At 39.8% G+C, this 21685-nt stretch overlaps 1 protein-coding gene across 1 annotated transcript in view; it reads right to left on the bottom strand.

Moving 5' to 3' along the window:
• LOC126872317 (tensin-1) overlaps positions 1 to 21685 on the bottom strand; it is a 181424-nt gene that overhangs the window by 120602 nt on the left and 39137 nt on the right. The window lies entirely within an intron of this gene.

A 21685-nucleotide genomic window follows, 5' to 3' on the forward strand; every position in this document is an offset into this window, starting at 1 on the left:
TATCCTACCACCTCGAGGTCGAGGTCGATGCTGACCCGCGGTTCGTATTTTATTCCCGCCAACACGATTGAAACGCAATAATGCCCGTCTCGACTTTAGGTACGCGAAACGATTACGGCGCGACAGAACGAGGCTGGAATTTTATTCGAACCCCGAGGTGAGACAGGATTTCGTACGGAATATCGAGGATCAACAGGCTAACTGGAATTTTAATAGCTCGGATACTACAATCACGCTGCTTTGGTACAGAAAAAGAAAAAAAAATGCAAGGCAAACTGAAACGATCGAAAATTGATGAAAAACTTCGTTTCGAGGTCTTTAGTTAATTTCTTTGGTTACTCCGTTCAATTGAAGTAACATATTTAAGAAATGGGAAATGTTAGTTAAGTTATGTTAGTTATTAATGTAGGATTAATTTGATGAACTGAAAATTTGATAAATTTGATAAATGAAGGACGGAACAATGAGCATTTGGGGAAAACGAGGGTTAAGTAAAATGGAAATTTTGGGAAACAACAGTCTTGAAATATGAGAAACCGGGAAATGACACATTTTGCGAAATGAAGAATAAGCAAATGAAAATATTTTAGAAAATGTATATGCCAGAAGGCTTTGGAATTTCTTTCCCCGATGAACAGCGTTATCGAATGTCAGCGTTAAATCTTCAGTATTTACAGCAAACACACCTGTCCAATATTTGTCACATTTAATTTAGAAAACGATATAATACAAAAGACAGGTGATACGTGAAGAATGCTGATGGTCGTCGCAATACGAAGAACATATACTTCGCATATCTTTTGACAGACTCTAAAACGGAACAATTTTTGGTGAAACTACAGCTCGTCAAACGATCCTTTGTAGCCTCGACTATTCGACAATGCCTGGGCAACTCGCTTCTACGGAAAATTGAATTCCGTGGGCGGGTATGGCAAAGGCAAAGCGCGAAAACGCGATAGAACGTGGCGTGGTTCCACGAGAGCGTGACGAACATCGGTAACATTTAGCCTCTCAGTGCGCGACTCTGTTAAAGGAAGATATCGCGTTGTTGTAGTTTCCACGCGGAACAACCAATTCGAATCAAGAGGTTGGGGAAACAAAGAGTAGGTACGAGAAAGAGAGAGGATATATATATATATATATATATATATATATATATATATATATAGAGAGAGAGAGAGAGAGAGAGAGAGAGATGAATCCAGAGCGTCCAATTTCCAGCACAGTTGTTAATTAACAGATCGCTATACAGAGTGAGCCATACAATTGGAACAAGCTATATTCCTTTCTTGATTGATGTTAAGAGGAAATATTCTCTATTATTAAAAAATAAATGGTTAATAGATAAATGATAAAAGAGGAGGACATTTTCACGACCGCATTTTTTGGCGATGATATGTATTTTGTAACTGGACCATTTTTTTAAATGGGAACATTCCTTTTTACTTAGGTCGAATTATTTCCTCATTCTACGGAAAAATATGCTAAGATAATATGGTCGAAAATTGATTGGTCGAAACGATATTTTAAATTCACTTTTGTAGATTTTATCTTACGAAAGACTAGGAAAGACATAACGCATTATTCTTGTATTTTCCCTCATGTTTTCCTTGTCTCTTTTACGACGAATTCTACGAGATTGGTTAGATATCTTTTAAATCCTTCAATTTTCAACTATGTCGCTTCACTATCGTTTCATGTAAAATGAGGAAATGATTCCTTTAAGGAAGCACGTATATTCCGATTAAAAGAAAAGTGCACTTGCGTTTTAAAAAATATGCAAGAAGTGACATCGTACAAAGATAGATATTACCATAGGAACCAACTTTCCTGTCCGCAACTTTCTGTTATCTGTTGCAAATTCTAAATACATATAACCCGTTCCAATTGCGTGGTTCACCCTGTATGTTTTCTTGTGTGTTCGTGGGCGTGGAACTGACACAGAGAGGTATATATACTCTGACTATCGTCTGGATCGAGTCGAACGGGGTTCAAAGTTCTGCCAGGGATCGAGTCGAGTGGAAATCAAGTGCGTTCCGCTCTCGGGACGATACCGGCCGCCTCTGGTTTGCTATGGTGGTTTTCTGGTGCAAAAGCATGCGGGAAGAGGAGAGAAAGGAGCTCGTCGGTCTCTCGCGGGCTCGAGGAAGGACGAGTGCTCGAACAGAGTCGGCTTTGTCGGGTTGTGTTTGCGCTTTGACTCGAAACACACTTCGGCTCGCATTAACCGGGCGTAGATACATACAAAGAGAGAGACCACGGTCGAGTGCACGCTCAATGTTTTTTCTCCTTCGCTCTTTCGCACGCGCGTCTCCCTGTCCGCCTTTCTGTCTGCCTTTCAAAAGTCTAGCTTTTTATCCATCCGCTGGCTGCAGCAGCCAGATATACTACTTCGGTCGGATGATGCACAGGGAAATACGCGGTTTCGCGAGACATTGTCAGCCGAGTGGATCGTTTACCTCCGCGTTGACGTCGTGGTAATGACGTGCGGATGGATCGGAGGTTTCGTAAAAATTACTACAGGGATTTGGCTTGATCTGAGGATTTCTGGATTTAGATGTATAGTTCTCTACAGTGCAGTTACAAAAGAGACTCGAGCGGATATATGTAATAAATACTAATTAACATATTCACTGCGACACACGTTCACTGACCACACGTACATTCGAGTTGGCACATACTTTCAGATTACGTGTGGTATCGAGTCGAACGTGGCATGTGAACTGAAAATTCTGAAATTGTGAAACAGTATTTCATAACAATTCATATCAAACACATATCTAAAGCTCCATAATATAAAAACAGGTATTGTATGAAAATGTTCTGTATAGCTGGGTGCAAAATAAAAATCGGATCCACAGCGAACACGTTAAATCATCTCTATACGTATGCTCGACCTCTACATTATCCGATTTGAAGATCAAAATGTAAATTATTTAGTAGAATAATAAGAATGTGAAATATATGACACAACAGTGTATATATGTAGCAAATTGAAAGGATATTAGTTGAAATGGAAGGCAAAGAGCGGAAGCACATATTATTAACCTGAGCAGGCATATCGACAGTTTCACATCTGCAAATAAGATCATATAACATCGCGTGACAGTGAGCGAATGGAATACTTCTTTTGCCTACTACTGTTGTCACAGTATTCTTCGCACTTGGTATCAGAAACGCGAGAGATCTTAACGATGAAAAGAAGAAGCATAGAGAATAGCTGAATTGTCAATAAAAAAAGCAGAGAATATAAACGAAGAAACAGAAGATATGAACAAACGTAGGCTCAAAAATGAAAAAGCATTTTAATCTACGAATTCCTCGTACCAGATGATCTATATAAAACGAAAGAAAGAAAATGCAAGAAAACTATGACGACGTAACAAAGCGCCATAAAAGATCAAGGGAAGCTCCAAATACTCGAAGATCTCGGCGCGGAGCATAAATACAAATTTATCGACGCGGAAAAAGGAGAACGAGCGCGTTGCGGAGTCATTACAAGGGGACTACTATCGATGAATCGTGAATGCGGGATGCATAGAGAGGAAGAACAGCAGCAGACCAAGGAGACGAAGAAGACGAACAAGAAGAAGAAGAAGCAGACTGTGCGCGTCAGTCGATCGAGTTGAAATACGATTTACCGGGGTGGTCTTACGCGATAGAAACGACGCGGAGAGAAAAGAAGAATATAAACGAGGCTAATGCCTTCAATGACAACATCTTTGCGCGGATGATAGAGCGTGCATAGGAAGAGGCTTGTACCATCGAACGACGATGTATGCACGGTGGCTTTAAGTCCGATGTATGTACTTCCTCGAAAATATCTCTACGATCGCGTTACTTTTCTTGGAAGTCGTGCGTGTAACGGAGCGACGGGAAACGACGGGAAACGACAGAGAAGAACGAAAGGAAAGACGATGAATTATCGAGCCGGCATTCAGAACATCAGAGCCTCGCAGTATGCTCCAACAAACTGCACGAAAGCGTATGCTTCGCATCAGCTTCGAGTTGCGCGAGTATTATCGCGTCAAAAAGGATGTTAGATCTGTGTCTGAACAGCGTGGTAATTTAATGAAACACAAATCCTACGAACTTCTCGTGCTAGAGAATGAAACTCACGACTCTGGACTGTCTCTTCAGGCTGGAAATATATCACAGATATATTGGGTTAGTGAAAGAGTAATGTCGGTGTTTCATCATACTAAGGAAGCCAGTTTCTGATGGTCCATACGTTACAGTTTAAAACGTTACAGTTAAACGTCAGCAGACCGAGTAGTTTTAATAGTTGGACATGGAAGACGATAATGTTTATTCTTGCTTTTTTTAAATTACGTTACATAAAGTTGAGAAAAAGCTGTAAATGCAAGAACTCGAAATTCTTTTATATTTTCCCTATTTTCCAGACAGACTATATGTTGTTGTCGATCGTAGCACAGTTATTTAAATAAATGAAATGCAAAGAGATCGGTTGAAATATAATATACGGTGAAATATATACAAGTATACAATCTCAAAAAACAAAGAATATTATATAATTGATTAAATAGAATCATAGTACCAGCGATGTAATTCGATTTTGTGGATATAAAACTGGCATTACTTTCCCGTCAGTTCAATACCTTGTCTCGAAAGAATCTGGAAGTTTTCACGAATTTTCAATTCTATGTGCACCCCGATCGTTAGTAACGCTAACGTTAGGAACGTGGTACCAGCAACTTTTTCCGCCAACGATCGCAAATTCCGATCTTCATATCGCACGATTTATAAGTTGAGAAGAACGATTCGAATCTCGTAAGCTTCGATGCCATAAAATTTATCATGGAATTTTGACGCGTGCTCTCGATCGCTGACCAGCGTTCTACCATCAAAAATGGAAATATATTCGAGCACCGTTCTCAGAGAGAATAAATTTTCGACTCTCGTTGCTACGCGCGTGTACGTCGTTCCTTCTCGTTGATTCGAAAGATCGACCTCTCGAAATATCGTTTTCTCTTGTTCGGTTTCAGTTCCCTTTCCGACCACGAAATTTTACCACGCCGTTGGCACCAGGGATTACCAATCAGGACCGTGCCCACCTCGTTCCCTCCCTACATTTTTATTTCTCTGCTCTCTCGTGTTTTTTATTCGCACGCCGCGCCCGGAATGCCGATGGCCCGGCGCGCGACTCCGACTTTTGTGAGTTATAGTTCTCTGCTCGCAGGCGGAACCGCCGCGATTCTGCATGGTTACGTGCATGCTCGCTTCGTGGCCTGCTTTCGGGGAAAAATTCGCCGAACAAAGCGGTTACGGACGAGTATCGCGATACTCCTGCTCTTTGCAGGGGTATGGCTTTGAAAAGAGAAAAGAATTTCTGACAGAAAATCGTGGTTTCGTGCGTATCGTAGCGGTATGCAACGCAGCTTTCGCAGGTTCGGGAAAACTCGTATATAGATGATAAATAAAATTCGTCCGCAATTTTCTTTGTGAAACATCGTTTTAGAAAATTCTCCGCATTATTAATTCGTTACGATAACGCAGAACAGTAAGACTCGTGTTGCAATTGAATTGAGAAAATGCTATTCCTTTATTAATATTTAATAATTGACTCGAAGGTAGTAGATAGACGATTGGACAATTATTATTACTCCAGCCACTCGGAAGCCACACCGATCAAGTTCATAAATTGGAAAGTAAAGAAAAGTATTGACGTTATGATATTATTTCTTGTTAATTTACCTTGGGATTTGTGATTCCCTGCGCTATCCTTATATGCTAAGTACACTTATGAAAGTGAGGAATTTCTCTCTTGAATAAATTCAACATGTAACGTGTATTTGGGTAAAAATAAAGGTGCAGTGTAACTTATTATGCCTATAATAAAGAACAATAAACGATAATGGAACGGGGAATACATTTCCGATGGATAATAATTCTCGACTAAACACAAAGAGATGTACTTCAAATCTTGACAGTAATATGCCAAGAAATGCGAAAGTAAGCGTACGTCGGGTCGGCTGAATTTAAAGCACGATTGCATTAACATAATCCGACACCTCGGACACAGGGATCAAACGAGAAATCCATTCGAGCTAACCGATGATTTATCCAGCTTCAATCGGACGATCAATATCCATATAAAAGCGGCAGCTTCTCTATCAATCATCGTTCCCGTTCTTCTGCATCGTTCGACTCCTCGATGCAGAAGAATGGCGAATAGAAAACGATTTCCATCGTGACGAGAAAGACCACCGGTTAACATTGGCTTCCTATTACTCTGTCCCTTTCTTTTTCTCCTTTAAACACGATTAAAATCTTCTCTTACGCGAACAGACATTTTTCCCCTTTGGTCACGATGCAACCAAAGATATTATTGACACGGAGTCTCGAATCGCAGACAGCAAAGAGTATCGTGCATCTACGTGGCTAGGCGAGGATAGATCTTGTTGAAAGATCCAGATACACGCCGATAACGGATGCAACGGTGTACTTGACACACCGCGTGAGATTACGTTGCACGTGCAACACGGACGCCCTGGCGATTCAGTATAAAACGCGGAACGACGAAGAACCGCCGCCGCCGCCGCCGCCGCCGCCGCCGCCGCCGCCGCCGGTGCTCTGTCTTCCTGCATCACCGCCACGTTCAACCGGTTCCATCTCGGTCAGATTTTAGCGTGGGAGTGCTCGTGATCATCGCGAATTGAATACACGTGCGTCAACGGCATCTTTGTCCGTCACGTACTTCGTAAATATCAGACGAGCAACTTCGAGGTACTTGGAGGACGAACAGAACGGTTCTTCGAATTAAAAAGGGCACGTGGAGTTTTCTGCCAAACAAAAATTCCTGGAAAAGATCGGTGCATAAAATGGTCAAATTCGTCTCAAGTTTCGTTACGAAGTTCCTGAATAGCTCGATACCAAATACATTCGACCGACTGAAAATCATAATTGCTTTAATCAATAGTTTCGAAACTTGGATTTAGTTATTTCGTTTTTCATCATCAAGTATCATCTTTTTAATTTCATCGATAATTAAGATGTAAGTAGCGAGGAGAACCAATGAACTATTTTTATACGATCTTCAATTATAATTAGATGTTATTGTATTGAATTCTATAACAACACGAACAGATGATGTAAATTTCCATTATTATTGAATGTTATTGTATCGCATCCTATAATTACATAAGATGTTTGTTGCTCAATGGACTTAAATGGATACAGTTTTACTGTATCTTTCCCATTTCCATCAAATGGAAGCCGTTACACATGGTACAAACTTCTGAAACGACCTAATATTTTATAGAAAGATAAGCACTCTCTGTTGGTCGTTAGAACAGAAGGTGATTTGGGAGATCTGGAAAGAAGGAACTCGCAGCGTGAACGCTCAAATTAATCGACTTTCTGCCCGCCTTGCACAATGAACAGCCAATCGTTCAAAGTCAGTGGAACACGCTGTCGCGACGACGAGATAAGAAGCAACGACATCGTCTTGGTTATTCCTCTGCGATCATGTGCTTTTTCTTCACCACGATCGGACTGTCACGCTACCAATGTGTTCGTCATTCATCACGGCAAACTGTGAGAAACTCCCAAATCAGCAACGAGAGTCTTCCCTCCGCGAAAAAGAAAGGATTGCCGAGAGATTTTACGATATCTTGACGCAGACGTTAAACTAATGGGCATTCTTCCTTTAACGTGGTATTTTACTTTTTGCTAACTCCAATCGAATTTAGAGCTAGGAATTTTCGATGAATTTTCAAAGGATATTCCGATGTTGAGAAAAAACTGGTAACTTCCTTATAAAACTTTCATGGAACTATATTTTCTGGTTTTACGTGAATTTTCTAAAAATATTTTTAGCTATTTTCTTTTCTATTCAAATATAAAATTATAAATTTTCGCCGAAGTTTAAAGGAGTATCTTGATGCCGTAAAAATAGACGACGCTTGTACTTTGTAATAGTTGAACTTTCGTGCAACTTTATCTTTTGATTAAACAAAGTTTCTAAAAATAATTACTCTACTATCCTCTTCTACTTGTAAAGTCTAAATTAGAAAGTTTCGATGAATTTTCAAAAGAGAGAGTAACTTTTAAACGATTCTCGGGAATGTGACAAACGTAACAAACACGCGAAACTAATTTCATCATCGTTATCGGTTCTATAACGCAGATAATACGGTGACCCGTAAAAGATCAAGAAAAAGTAACGACTGTACGTTGTCTGAGGCAGAAGTAAATCGAGTGAAGCTGTTGTTCGACAGAAACGTATCAGAGGGAAGATTCCTCATTTCGAAACTATTACTCGATTTGCCCGTAATCCTATTTGGAAGCGGACCGGATTCGTCGGTTGTGGTTTTACCTAACGATGACAAACGGTCGTGGATTATTTGGCCAATTGTGATTTCCCTGGCCACCGATATACCTTCGAGCTTTCTGGTTACCCGGAGCAGAAATGGACGTAGCCAATAAGCTAACGTTCGGCGTGCAGCGTTGAAAAATGGTAAACGTTGCGCGCGAAAGCGAGTCCTAAATCTCGACCCGTGAAATCCGGCGTTACACGTTCTGCCTCTTTGCACAACGTGTATTTCTAATACGTAAAAGGGTACACGGCACCGTTGCATCGTAGCCGGCAAGTATATAAATTCGCTGTTATTACGCCCCGTTTTTTCCGGGCCTCTATCGAGGCAAATGTGAATTTATCGCGCGTCGCGAATCAAACAAGCCGGATACATAAAGTTTCGTCCCAGTGGCCCTGTGGAAAGCGAAACGAAGGAGAATTGCTCTGCTCGTTGATGCTTCCAAGTTATATTGCACCGATGACAAGGAGTTTCTCAGAAGAAATAATAATGATATTGACAGAAAAGATTCCAGAGTTCTGAAAGAAAAGTGTAGAGTAAGTAGTATTGGTTCTTTTTTTTTTAATCAATTTATAGTAGAAATGTATGATACAAATTAATTATTTATACAAATTAATATTACAAGCTGACTTCACCATTTTCTTGTGGAATCTGCGAATTATAAATTTAAATTATCTGCGGGAGAGATAAGCGTAACAAAACGAAGTATCATCGAAGTTGTTCTATCAATTCAGCGCTTCCTCTATCCAACTCGATGTTTGAAAATTAATTAGCTTGTGGATAAGGAATTATTCAGACAAAATTGTGCTACGAGATTTCCCATTTATGAACACCAATTTTCCATATTAGTTTCCATAAAGCAGCATTGTCTATTAATAATAAATAATGAAATCGGTATTCGATAATCAAGTATTCGGATAATCTTAAACAATAGTATTAAAATATAATAAATACCATTATGTTTCCAGCACTTTCTTCCTAACTTTAAAATTCATATTTCCAATATCTCTCCTAATTTATAATTCACTAATTCTATACAAGTCACGATGCACGTACCTAAATATAAAAATGAAGACTTCTTCTTTCTATCCCAGCTCATTTTCGAATAAAGAAAACTTTACGACGATCAGGATTGATTCTTCGTCAATCGTGTTCTATTGCCAAGAAACTTTCCACTGTTTTTACTTTTAAATGGCTGTAGAAACACGCAATAAAAAAGGCACCGTTCCACACGTGTCACTGCGTAGAGCGTAGGGCATGCGTGGTTACTTGGAAACATCATAATCCTATACTTCAACTAAACGCATATGGGAGGAAGGTTGCGTATAAATCTTCCGCCGACCCTTCGTTACAGACGCCCTCGACGTCGTCTTGGAATTTATCCATGGACGAGTTGACGACGATACCACGCAGTTCCAGACACCGTTCTACGCTCGAACAAAGGCTACGCCGCGTTCTTTGCGGCGGCCAATAAGTCGTTTGTTTCAGGGACGCTCATAATTTTTCTGACACCACCCCTTTTACTTCGAAATGGCTTATGAGGCGTGTTATTCGTCCACAGCGTGTCTAGATATTTCTACTATTATAGATATAAGAAATTCTTGTTTGAAATGAGTTAAATATTAGAATAATATTCAAAGAAGATAATTTAACTCTTTGAACCTGGATCAGATTTCAGTTGACATGCTTTCAAGTAACTTGAGACCACTGTACCAATATGACTTGTTTGTTTGACTTGAAACATCTCGAGTTTCTATACTTCTTCTCGTTAGTCAAATCATTTGAATTCAAATAATTTGACAAATCTGAATGAGATTTTAAAGATATATCCCCGAGTTGATTCGATTTCGATTATATATAAAATTTCCTTTATTCCGAGTTAATTTTGCCCCTACGACGGAGTAAAAATTATTCTTCCCGGTCGTGATTACGATCTTCCAACTTTTTGTAATTAAAAGTTTCTTCTAAGTCCAGTAATGTCAGTTAAAGAAACCACGAGCCACTGAAATAAAGAAGATCTTGTAGAGAGTACATAATACTTATCAACTTCTTTCAATTTAAAATGGCCTATTAAGGTAGTCGTGCCAGATAAGAAATGATTTACCATGTTACATCATGGTCTGCATGAGAAAAAAACTCGATAAAACCGTTAACAGTTTCCATTTCACTCGTTGACGAGAGGCATGGGATGAATTAATTCGAAAGTTTCGTTCAGGAAGCCCAGCAAAAGGGGAACGAACAAACTGGCTGCTCGTAAGATTTCCGCTTTTTACATCGTCGCAAGTCACGCAAGAACAATGCAACTGTTCTGTAAAACGTAACGTACGAAATCGGTCACAACGCGCTGCCACACGCTGCGATAAACTTAATAGACGTTCCTTGCTACGATTTGTTTTCGCTTGATCGCGATAAATTGTAAACGAGACCTTTCAAGGCGAATTCCATCGATTTCCGCGTTTCTTGCAATTAAACCGTCCGCTTTATAGCGAATTGGCGCTGTTGCTCGTGTGATTCGTGCTGTCCGCTATTTCTCAGCGTGCAACGAGCAAGTCGACTGTTATTTCTTCGTCGTCGTTTGTCGAGTGCCACTTCAAGGGACGCGTTATTCACGGCTACGAAGAGAAAGAAGCGTTTTATGATTCTCGTCTCGTCGTTGGCCCTTGTCTTCCGGGGTCCCAGGCGGCCGCTCCACTTCCCCAGTTTTCAACGTGAAACGTTCTCCGAGTTCTTGGCAAACGCTCGTGACCGACCGGCGAAACAGCTGTTCCTTTGGATAACGACCATACAACGGCGTTATCCAGCCGCCGTGTTATTACAGTCAAACGATTCCGATCCGCGTACCGTGATCTTCGATTACGAGGTTAGTTACCGTACTTTTCGCGAGACAGTGCGAAGTAAACGATACAACGAGAATTGCTCGGTAATTTTGCCTTGGTAAACGATGTTTAAGCGTCAGAGCAATGTTTCTTTTATGCGGGTGGTATGTGTTAATGGATGGTGAAGCTATTGCTTGATGGAAGAAAAATATTTCTTTGGAAGAATATCTTCAATTTCATTATTTAGAAAGATCGCGTTTTTAGTGATATTTTCTAGTTTCAGCGCGTATTTGCGTAATTAAATTACTATTACTAAAATACTTTTAATTTGATCGTTCAGAGAGAGAAGTCTGCATCTTCAAAGTCTTCTGTATAATGAAACTAAAATTAATAGTGAAACTTTACGAGTCACGAATTACAGGTGTAATTGCTAGTTTGACCATAATTGCTAATAAACCTCTACTGCACGACGTTAAGCAAATCGATAATAAAACGAGTAAAATTTCTATGTAAATTTTGCGAATTACAAGGTAGCAAGCCGTTTATGCAACAGAAATCTACATATATATAGTGTACAACTTTTCACATTCAGTTCATTAATAGCACTAGTTAATCAATTATTACGTAAAAGAATTCAGAATGTTAGGTATACTTATTTTTAAAACATATATTTAAGTCGAGTAAGACAACATGGAAGCACGGTAACTCGGTTTCACGAAAGTACTTTCCCCGTTTTCTTTCCTTTTCCTTTTTGCTCCACATGTTTAATGAGAATTATAAAATAACCGAAATGAGCCACAAGATTTTGATCATAATAGAGCTACATGTGTAATTTTCACCGCGATAGGAAAATAATGTACTCCAGCCTTACAATTAAGCAACGCTGGCCTCGTGATTACTTATCGTTAATTAAATCAGCCTCGGCGTTATCTTCCACGAGCCTTCGTGCGTTCCACAACCCCTTCAACGAAGAGTGCCTCTTTCCTCATACAGACTAGACCCATCTAGTTCTAACTGTGATCTCAAGTGCATGCAGTCCATGTATACCAGAAATCTTGTAATCGGGGAATGTACGCTCGTGGAATCACAAGATGGAACGACAAGTCATCGTTACTGTTTTTAGCACAACGTCGTTGGTAATCACGTTGGATGAAATGCCGGGGCTTCAAAACGTGCATTCCACGTTCGTAACCTATTATAAATATATATCAGAATAATAGACACATTATAGAAATAATTACAGAAATTGTTACATAAAGAGGTTGGAGATACGAAACGAATCTCTATAATTTGAAAGAAATCAGTTCATCACGGGGATACAAAATATTTCAATTGCTTTAAATTCCATAAAACTGTGGGATCTGCATAGAAGAAGAAATAGTAAGAAACAGAACACTGAGAAAACTTAACTTCTTAAACTCCTTTTTGCAATTACATGGTGAGTTCAATAGAATTAAATAGTGTAAACTGACTAAAAAGAAGTTCGTGAAACGTTTCGTTAACACAACTCTGGTCCTTAATAGCTTCAGTAACAAGAAAAAATCTACTTCAACTTAGGAACATTATGTATTACCATCTATAATTTCGCGGACAATTTACTGACTGTCAGTGATACTTTCCTATGGATATATTCAGACTAAACGTGTTCTTAAAGTTTCCTTTATTATTAGTTAGCGAAGTTTCAATCCCTTTGCTGTAAAATCGATCTCGTTTCAACGGGATCCAGATAGTTCCTAAGTAAATACTAGTCAGACATTCCACACCTCGATCAGCTCGATTTTTACAGCTGTCAACGAGACCAAAGGCTCGCAGCGGATTTCACCGTACGTGAGTTCCGCGCGATAAACCCCGACACGATAGGATTAAAATAATTTTCGATCTCTTATGCGAGGCGTAAGCGTAAGAGTGTCTCGACTTGCGTCATATAACAAAAGTAGGATAATGACAGAGTAAAGCACTACGGCCGTGGAATGATTTGAATTTTCCCAAGCGACTCTTGCGCAACTCTCGCCGACAAAACGGGCGGGTCTGGTCGTTTACAACCAAGGTGAATAGAAAAAAAATACATTTCAGCACAAAAATATCGAAACACTTACCTATATTTAGCGAAGATTACAGGGGGGCAAATATTATAGGTCTATTTTTGTTGATTTTCTAACTTTGATATCATTAAGTAGTTTCTTATGAAGTATGTAGTTAATGGGAATAAATTGATATATTTCAAAATACGAATTTTGAAATGTAATAGTAGATGCGATTAAATTGATTTTTAAAGGCCAGAATGCAATAATAAAACTAGCGTTTCTAATTACCAAAATCTTATAAAATCTTTATCTTCAAATTAAGCTTCTTCTAAATTAATAGAAAAATTCAAGCATTAATATTCAAGCATATATCATTATCATCTCTTTTAACATACGCCTAATTTTAAATTTACAGTCTGCTGAATAGAGCATGTTTTCAAGCTTTCAGGTAAGGATCCATGTGCTCCTGACAATCGTGGCAAAAAGACAAACATAAAGGGTTAAGAAAAAAGGAAAAGCCGGTGAGGAAAAGCAACAAAGAGAAAAAGAGAACAGGGACAATTGGAAAATCGATAACGGTGTTCGAGATCGAGGCAAATCAAGCGTGCTACGACACGAGTATTTTCACGTTGACGGGATTACGGTCGAGCGTAGGTAACGGAACTGGAACGAGACAAAGAGGATAGCCGATCCTTCGGGTCTTCGTCTTTCGATTCCCATCGGCCGTTTTTTTGTTCGGCAATTAACGATTGTTTTGTTGCCTCTGAATGGACTCTGGATCGACAAGAGGAGAGACTGTCGACCGAGCGTGGCATTTAACGCAATTTGATGCGATTACTTTTCTCGTGCGATGCCTCGCCGCTTTCTTCCACCGATCGTGTGCGTCTGCTACGCGTTCTACACGCGCGTACACGGTGCTTAAGTCGATTGGACACGCCTCGAGATTTGACGCCGACAGACAGAACGGAACGTCAACGTCTTCGAGAGGAGACTAGAAAGAGCACTCTAAGCTTTCCGACTTCACCGATCGTTCTGGATTATTCGTTGAGACGAAAAAAACGGAACAAGAAAAGTATCAAGGCTGTCGACGTGATAGGACACGAGATGCGTGGCGTGAAATGTGCTAAAGCGAACCCAAGTCAAGGACTGCCATACGTCGGCTTTCGATTAATTGCTCGAGTGTATATCGCGTCCAGTGGAGATCCTGGATATGTTGCACTTCCTGTTATTATAGTGAATCGATCTCAAGAGGGAAAGAAGTCGAGTGGCAGAGGAATGTTCTTGCAGAGAGTTTCTTGCGTGAGTCACGTGTGCGTTACGTGGAACTTGTCGAAGTTAAGAAATCGAGCCAAGATTTTGATTAATCGTTTTGAAATCATTCTCCGTATATACTTCTGCCAGTTTTTTCTAAAGGTATCTGAAAGTGCCGATTGAATTGTATTTGAAAAGGTTCGATAAACTTGTCACGGCCAGTTGCCGGGATCTTTCGATTCATCGAAATCTCCTGCGGCTCATTCAGAAAACGGTTCACGTACGCACCTATGGGTTACTCACGTCGCCACGTGGCGTGGCTCGCAAGAAATATCAATTGCGGGCGCGATGGAGCTACGCATCTGTCGAGAGATCGTTTCGCATAGTTGCACACTCAACCGAGAGTTACGCAACTGGTACGCACATTACATCCGCCATTTTCTCGCCGTTTTGCATGTGTCTAGATATTCAATTCATCGGTGGTGAACATAGTTCAAGATGTTAATTAAGCATTAACGCGAGTCGACGGAATGAAGATAATTAACGACGACAGTGAGGTCTTGGAAGATTTATTAGGATGCAAGATAAATTCACTTGATATTTTGACAAGTTAATTGTCTGTTATCTTTGAATAACTTTATGTCTCTTAGGCTGATTGATTTCTGAGGCGTCGTCATTGCGCAATGTGTAACGCGTGTCGTATCATAAAAATTGATGATACGTCTGAAAGTTAAGTTCGATGGGTGGTTAATTTGCTGCCTCTCTCTTGGTCTTTATCCATGGAAAATCGTAAGTCAGAACCTCGTGACGTGCCTATGCTCGTTTGGTTATGTAACGTAATAATACTCGCGTCCTGCGTAATTGCAGTATCCCATATTTGGACCCACCAACAACATCCTTTCCATCGCCGTATCTTTCCTTGCTCGTATAGTCGTGAATTATTGAAACGGAGATGCTACGAGCAACCCATTCTCCAGGCCTTTCAATAAAGACATTGTACCTATTCATATGCTTATCGCGAACGTACTAGTTGATCTTCTGAGCAGCGCTATGTATTAAAAATAAGTACATTTTCCTAGGAAAATTCATCCTTCGAAAGATTTATTCCTTCTTAATGTCGCTTTCTTCTATTCACCGTTTCTTCTCTACAAAACACCGATGGAAATTATTCTTCGATATTTTGATGTTCGACAGAGGATAGTAATTCCAATCAACTACCGTTCCCTAAAGCACGAAGCCCATAAATTTACAAATCACATACCGCATTTTTCTTATTATTCTTTTCATCTCTCGAAGAATCAATGAAAGTTACTCTCCAATAATTAGTTGCTAGAAAGCTCTCTCTTCCTAAGCACAGTATAATGTTACTTTTCCTTCGCCAAGTGCATGAGAAATCTATGAAAATTATTCTCCCATATTTCTAAGCTCAATGGAGTATCTCGTAATATCAATTATCTACCGCTCACCGAGGTAGAAAAGTTCATAAATTTGCAAATCGTGGCGCAGGTTTAACCAGCACGTTTATCGGCGTAATACTCGGTCGAGTTTTACGCGAGCTGGCTAATTGAATTGAAGAGCTCAGCTCACGACGGTTGAAATTGAGAAATACACAGCCGCCAGTCACGAACACGCTCAACACAACTAGTCACGACCTCGTAACTATTTCATTGGGCCAACGACTGTCTGCTGTCGGCTTGTGTACCGCGTTCTCGTTGTTCCAGCTAATTGGTACAAATTAAAAGTGGATCGATTTCACGTGATCCAGAGTAAACAGCCGGGAGAAACGAAGGTTCAAGGACCTTTGGATGCTTAGAGCTGGTGAATAGACGCTCATTGTCAGGGTCTGCGCTTCATGTGCGGGCGTGTACTGTTCGCACGAAAATCCTTAACGTTCTCGTAACGATATTGATTGCCGCTCGTAAATCTGTATTCTAAATGGCACCGATCGCGTCGGCTTTCGTAATGGATGTTGCCGCAAACTTCTCATGGAATATACAATAACGGTGTGGAGTGGAGTGACTAGTAAATCGATAACCGCAAAGGGACTATATGAAACTTCTTCTGTATCGCACTTCGTTAAACGTTTTTAATTATGCGCGGTTAAGCAGCAACTTTGCAGTCGACCTCATACTACCTGAAGCTTTTTGTAAAATGAAAGTTTACAAGTCACAAATTAGAAGTTACTAATAACAGGTTTCATTCAATGAGAAAGAATGAAATTTTACAAGAAGATTTTGCAAATTACAAATTGCAACGTTATAAAAGAGAAGTTTATAAACTGCAATTATACACTTGTTAATTCACTGATATTATTCATTCATGAATTACTGCAATTCGTACATTAATTATACGCAACAAGGGTCAGAACTTGCATTGTTAAATTTTATATTGGTTTCCCGTTTTCAATCCTTTCAAGATAGATTTTTTCTTCGAGAATAAAGACAAAAAGCAGTCCATTCATAATGGTGCTCTGTATTTCACCAGGTCCTAATAATGTCAGAAAAATTATAAGACGGCAGTTAAAACTTATCTTAATCGTTAATTTTAATACCTTTCCCTCTTTTTATGAAACGCCTATCTCCGTTTTCTGCACGTAAATTTTGAAGAGATTTCATCCGAATGGATCAGTTAATGATGGACGACCCCATATTATTGATTGACCAGCAAATATTCCACGTCACGGCATATGTACAGCTTGTAAATCGTTTTGTCATTCAATAATGATTGACAGAACAACATGGCCTCTGCACAATTTTAGAGCTGCTGTCAACATCATCTGCTCGTAATTCGACTTGTTAAGTGGATCCATTAAGAATACATGGGTGCCATCAACGACGTAGTGGACCCTTTTGAAGGAACGAGTTCTAGGTTATTCCACTGCGAATAAAAGAGAACTACTACTATTATTAAAATTCTTAAATAAACGTGATGATAATAAAAGCATTGATACTACTTTTCTATTCGGTTTTTGTAACATTTTCACAGGCCGCCAGTCTCACTCTTTTGACTGCCATTAGTGTGATTGAACCAGAGAAGAAAGAGCACTGTATTGTTACTAAGCGCGGCATCATACGTACACGTAAAAACTTATGATAATGATGAACTGGCTTTTGCCTTTTCACATCATGCCATTATATTCACGTGTCACAAAACAATTTGACAAAGAGATTCCAAATGGTATCAAGCTACACGACACTCAAATAAATCCTACTATCCAGGCTCCGATCTATGAACTTTATAACTACAGAATTTCAAAGGACATTAGCGTACCATTCTCTCCGCTTTTCTGTCAGCAAATTTTCTCAGAGATTCAAAAGAAGAGAACACAAACGAACCAGCCCACGCTCCGACGTCGAAGAACCGAGCTCGTAACGAGAGTCACGCAACGTTTTCTCGCGGAACCGTCCCCCAACGACTCTTCAGGGACACGTTTCCGGCATTATTAGCGCCACGTGATTCTAAGACCGTTTCTCGGCCGAAACATTACGTGTTGGTCAGAGATAATTAGCTCTCGAACGGGAGATCAGAGAGCCAAGTCCCTTAAGAGCGGATCATCGCGTGTCGTCGACAAGTAAAAGCAGTTTCGTGTTGCGCGAGGCTGCAACCGCGTATTATCGATCCTCTCGAACGCAGTCTCCGAGTCTCGTGGCATGCGGAAAAAATGACACGAGACGATGACATGGTAGAACTTACGGAAACCAAATACACAGAGAATCTACGATTCGACGAGTCAAGTTCGTCATTTTTACCATTTCGAGAAGCATTCCTCGGCGAAGGTCGTAAATCTCACGTGGCGCATTAAGAAGGGTACGCGCGTCGTGTTTCGTCGATTCTACACGGCTGATTTACGAAACAAATTCTGCGCTCGGTTAGCCACGCTGGCTGCCGACCGATTATGAAACATGGCTAGACCGAGAAGACGAAGCACCTCTGAATCGAACGGTTGAAAGGGCATTAATCCTTCGGCAAATTCTTCGCCGACGATTACATACTTTGAGAACACGCCTCGCGCCGTGCACGCGTTACACATCAATCCAAGACTCGTTGCATCACTGATTCCTTGTTCCTTCACTCACTGTTAATATGAACGAAGGCGGAAAACACGACGAGAGCTGTTGTGGCTTTTGTGTTGAGGACGATTCGCGTATTCTGTATGCATTGCTCTGGTTATCGGCTACATCTATCGTCGGGAATATTAATCATCTGCCCTCTAGAGATTTTTACAATGTATGAGCAACTTCAGCACGCTTCAGCATGAAACTATTTGAAACTACAAATTTCTTCCTCAGAAGAAAGACGTTACGAATGTCTGCGAATTTATCTTTGCGGTAGCTTCCTTTTCTTTCCTATCTTTTTATCCAGAAAAGCAAAACCAAATAAAAATGTTCACATTATCATCGTCGTCGTAGCAACATCAATGACATACGAGAGGTTAAAAATTGTAATAGTCGTCGATATTTCAAGGATACGAATTGCATGAACGAGCTTTTATGTAGCTACCCCACATTTTACGTTTTTCACGTGTCGATATCACAGATGTCATGAAGTTTACGAAATTATATATTTTTGCAAACGTATCTATACAGCCTTTTCTTTCCTCTCCCATATTCCAAAAAAAGGAAAATCAAATAAAAATGTCCACATTGTCATTGTCATTGCCATTGTCATCGTCACTGTAGCGATGCAACTGCAATAAATATCACCTAAATATCATCATTTCAAAGATGCAAGGAATCGAATGAAAATTGTATTAACATCAAACAAGCTACTCTAAAGCAAGCCCACATTTTCCAATTCGCATATAGAGCAAACACCAGATGGCAATACAATAGAGGCTGTAAATATTAGACGTATCATTAAATCCGATGACCCAACCCGTGTTTCCATTACCCGCGTGTGGCGGTCCATTTAACTGCGGTCGCATATGAAAACTGATATCCTATCGAATCACCAAAACAGTGGAGACCGTTACGATAATTTCTACTGGGATTAACCGGATGACAATTCTAGTTGTTGCTTCGGTGAGTGCGCGAAACCAAGTCTAACGATACCAATCGCTAACTAACGTTAACAATCGAAGGCTCATGAGACGCACAATTATCGTCAGTGGGCCTATCCATGCGATAACGCGTGTTCGAATCCATTCGCGGCGATGCATCATCGATGCAAATGATCGAATTACGTAAGATCGTTTCCTCGTGCAAAGAGTACCAGCTAGTTAAGTCATTGTAAATTTTATCAGTGGATCTCGACGTTGCATGAAGAACCGTGCTATACGTTTACCGTTTATTTTTGCCTAATCCCGAAAAATTACCGATTGTCACACTTCGTTACCTCCTGTTGCTCCATGTTGGAATGTCAATGCTCAGCATTGGTGCATCGAATCCTTTGTCACGGTTCCAGGGCCGTGAAACACCGTCACGAAAGGAATTATTGGTTCCATGTACGTATAGAGAACAGGATGTGGGAGGGAGTGTAAAAAATTATGGAAATTGGGGAATTAGTTTCAGTCATCGCGTACCTCGCAATGAAAAGAATTTTTTTTAATAGATCAATGTCGGTGTGCCGCTACCGAGGTTATCCTCTGGGTTAATATGCATATAGATTGATACGAATGAGATTAATATTCTCTCTGGAATACCGTAGAGCTCGTGCCACGCTGTTATTTTTAGTATTCGCAAACAAGATCTTTGGAGAGATCATCCGGTACAAGTGCCTTCTCCTTGATCTAAAGATTCTGATCTAATAAACTTATAGATCGATAATGAACCATTGCAATGTACTTGACCCATAATCAGAAATACACGAGTCAGAAAATATATTTTATTAATCTCTTTCCATATGTTACACTTGGATATAACTATAACTTGCACAATTAAATTGGAATAAATCGTCGACTCATTAAGCAAGGATATCATTTGCAAAGGTATATTCACAACTCGAGAACGCAGGCTAATAGAAATTCGCTACGCATGGTCGCTATCTTCGTCTTTGGAATACTTAATTAACGATAATTGCTGAGAGTCAGAATGCCGATGAAATCGTCATATGCAGATAATTTTAATAAGCGTTTCGCGTCAATCGACGATATAAGCAATTTGGACACGTCGAATTAATTAAGGCCATGACAATCCGCTAGCAATGGTGTGTGCAACTGAATCAGACAGGATGCTCGACAAAAAAACAAAACCGATTCACCGTAACCGTGAAATAAAACGGATTATACTCGTTAATTGATTACGGGAACTCGACGAGGTAGCACGCGTGCGCGCTCATTATCAGATCGTCACTCATCGTTGCCGTATTCGATAAAATGAAAAACCTGCGACTTTCCTCTTATTTCATTCGAACACTGTATTTTGATTGCAGGTGCTATATAACTAGACAATATTAATTTTTTATACTTAATTAATTGTAATTTGGAAAATTGTATATATACATTTTTGGCTGCAAGTGTTACCTGGGCAAAATTATTCTTTATCGAAATCTAATACGATTTAGAGGATTGAATATGAAGCGAAAAGTTATTAGAAACTTATTGAAAACTTTGGAATTACTATTTCGCCTAGAACCTGTAAAGAATCGAGTACGTGAACGTGAATCGTGAACGTGAAATCGTTCGCAAATTTTCCACTTATGCGGTAACTACTGGAAACGGTTGTATGCGGCCTTGGGATTATCGCACCGGCAAAAATATATGCGTCATTGTAAAGTGTCACTTGTAAGTGGAGCAGCTGTTACGCTGGCTACTTTCCGGCGTTTCAACGTTAAAAAGCGTGTAACCGTGTCGTATAAAACACTTGTGTTTTTGAACGGAACGTATAGATACGTTTTAGAATCTTTTTTATATGAATATTTGGATGAAGAAAAAGTTCTGAAAAAGTACCTGTAATTTCTAAGAGATAAATTTAAAGAGTCATTAGGAAACATTTATTTCTAATACGAAACTTTTTAATGTAAATCAACAAGTTTTGTTGTATGGATCACGTCGGAGTCACATCTTTTATGATCGTAGAACAAATAAATGTTGCATATTATCGATGATACATTTAACTTTTGAAATTTATGTTCTGCAACAAATTCAGGTTCACGAAGATCGCGAGAAACGTGCGTGCGAATGTAAATGAATTTAAACAAGTTTCCTTAAGATAGCTTGCTTTTGAGTAACCAACTATAATAACGAGGAGCTTCTGCTTAGAACGTTGAGCGGCGTGTGCTTTAGGCAAAAACACGTCTGATCTTCAATCTAGGAGTGTGT

Source organism: Bombus huntii, chromosome 13, assembly GCF_024542735.1.
Source record: "Bombus huntii isolate Logan2020A chromosome 13, iyBomHunt1.1, whole genome shotgun sequence".
NCBI lineage: Eukaryota > Metazoa > Arthropoda > Insecta > Hymenoptera > Apidae > Bombus > Bombus huntii.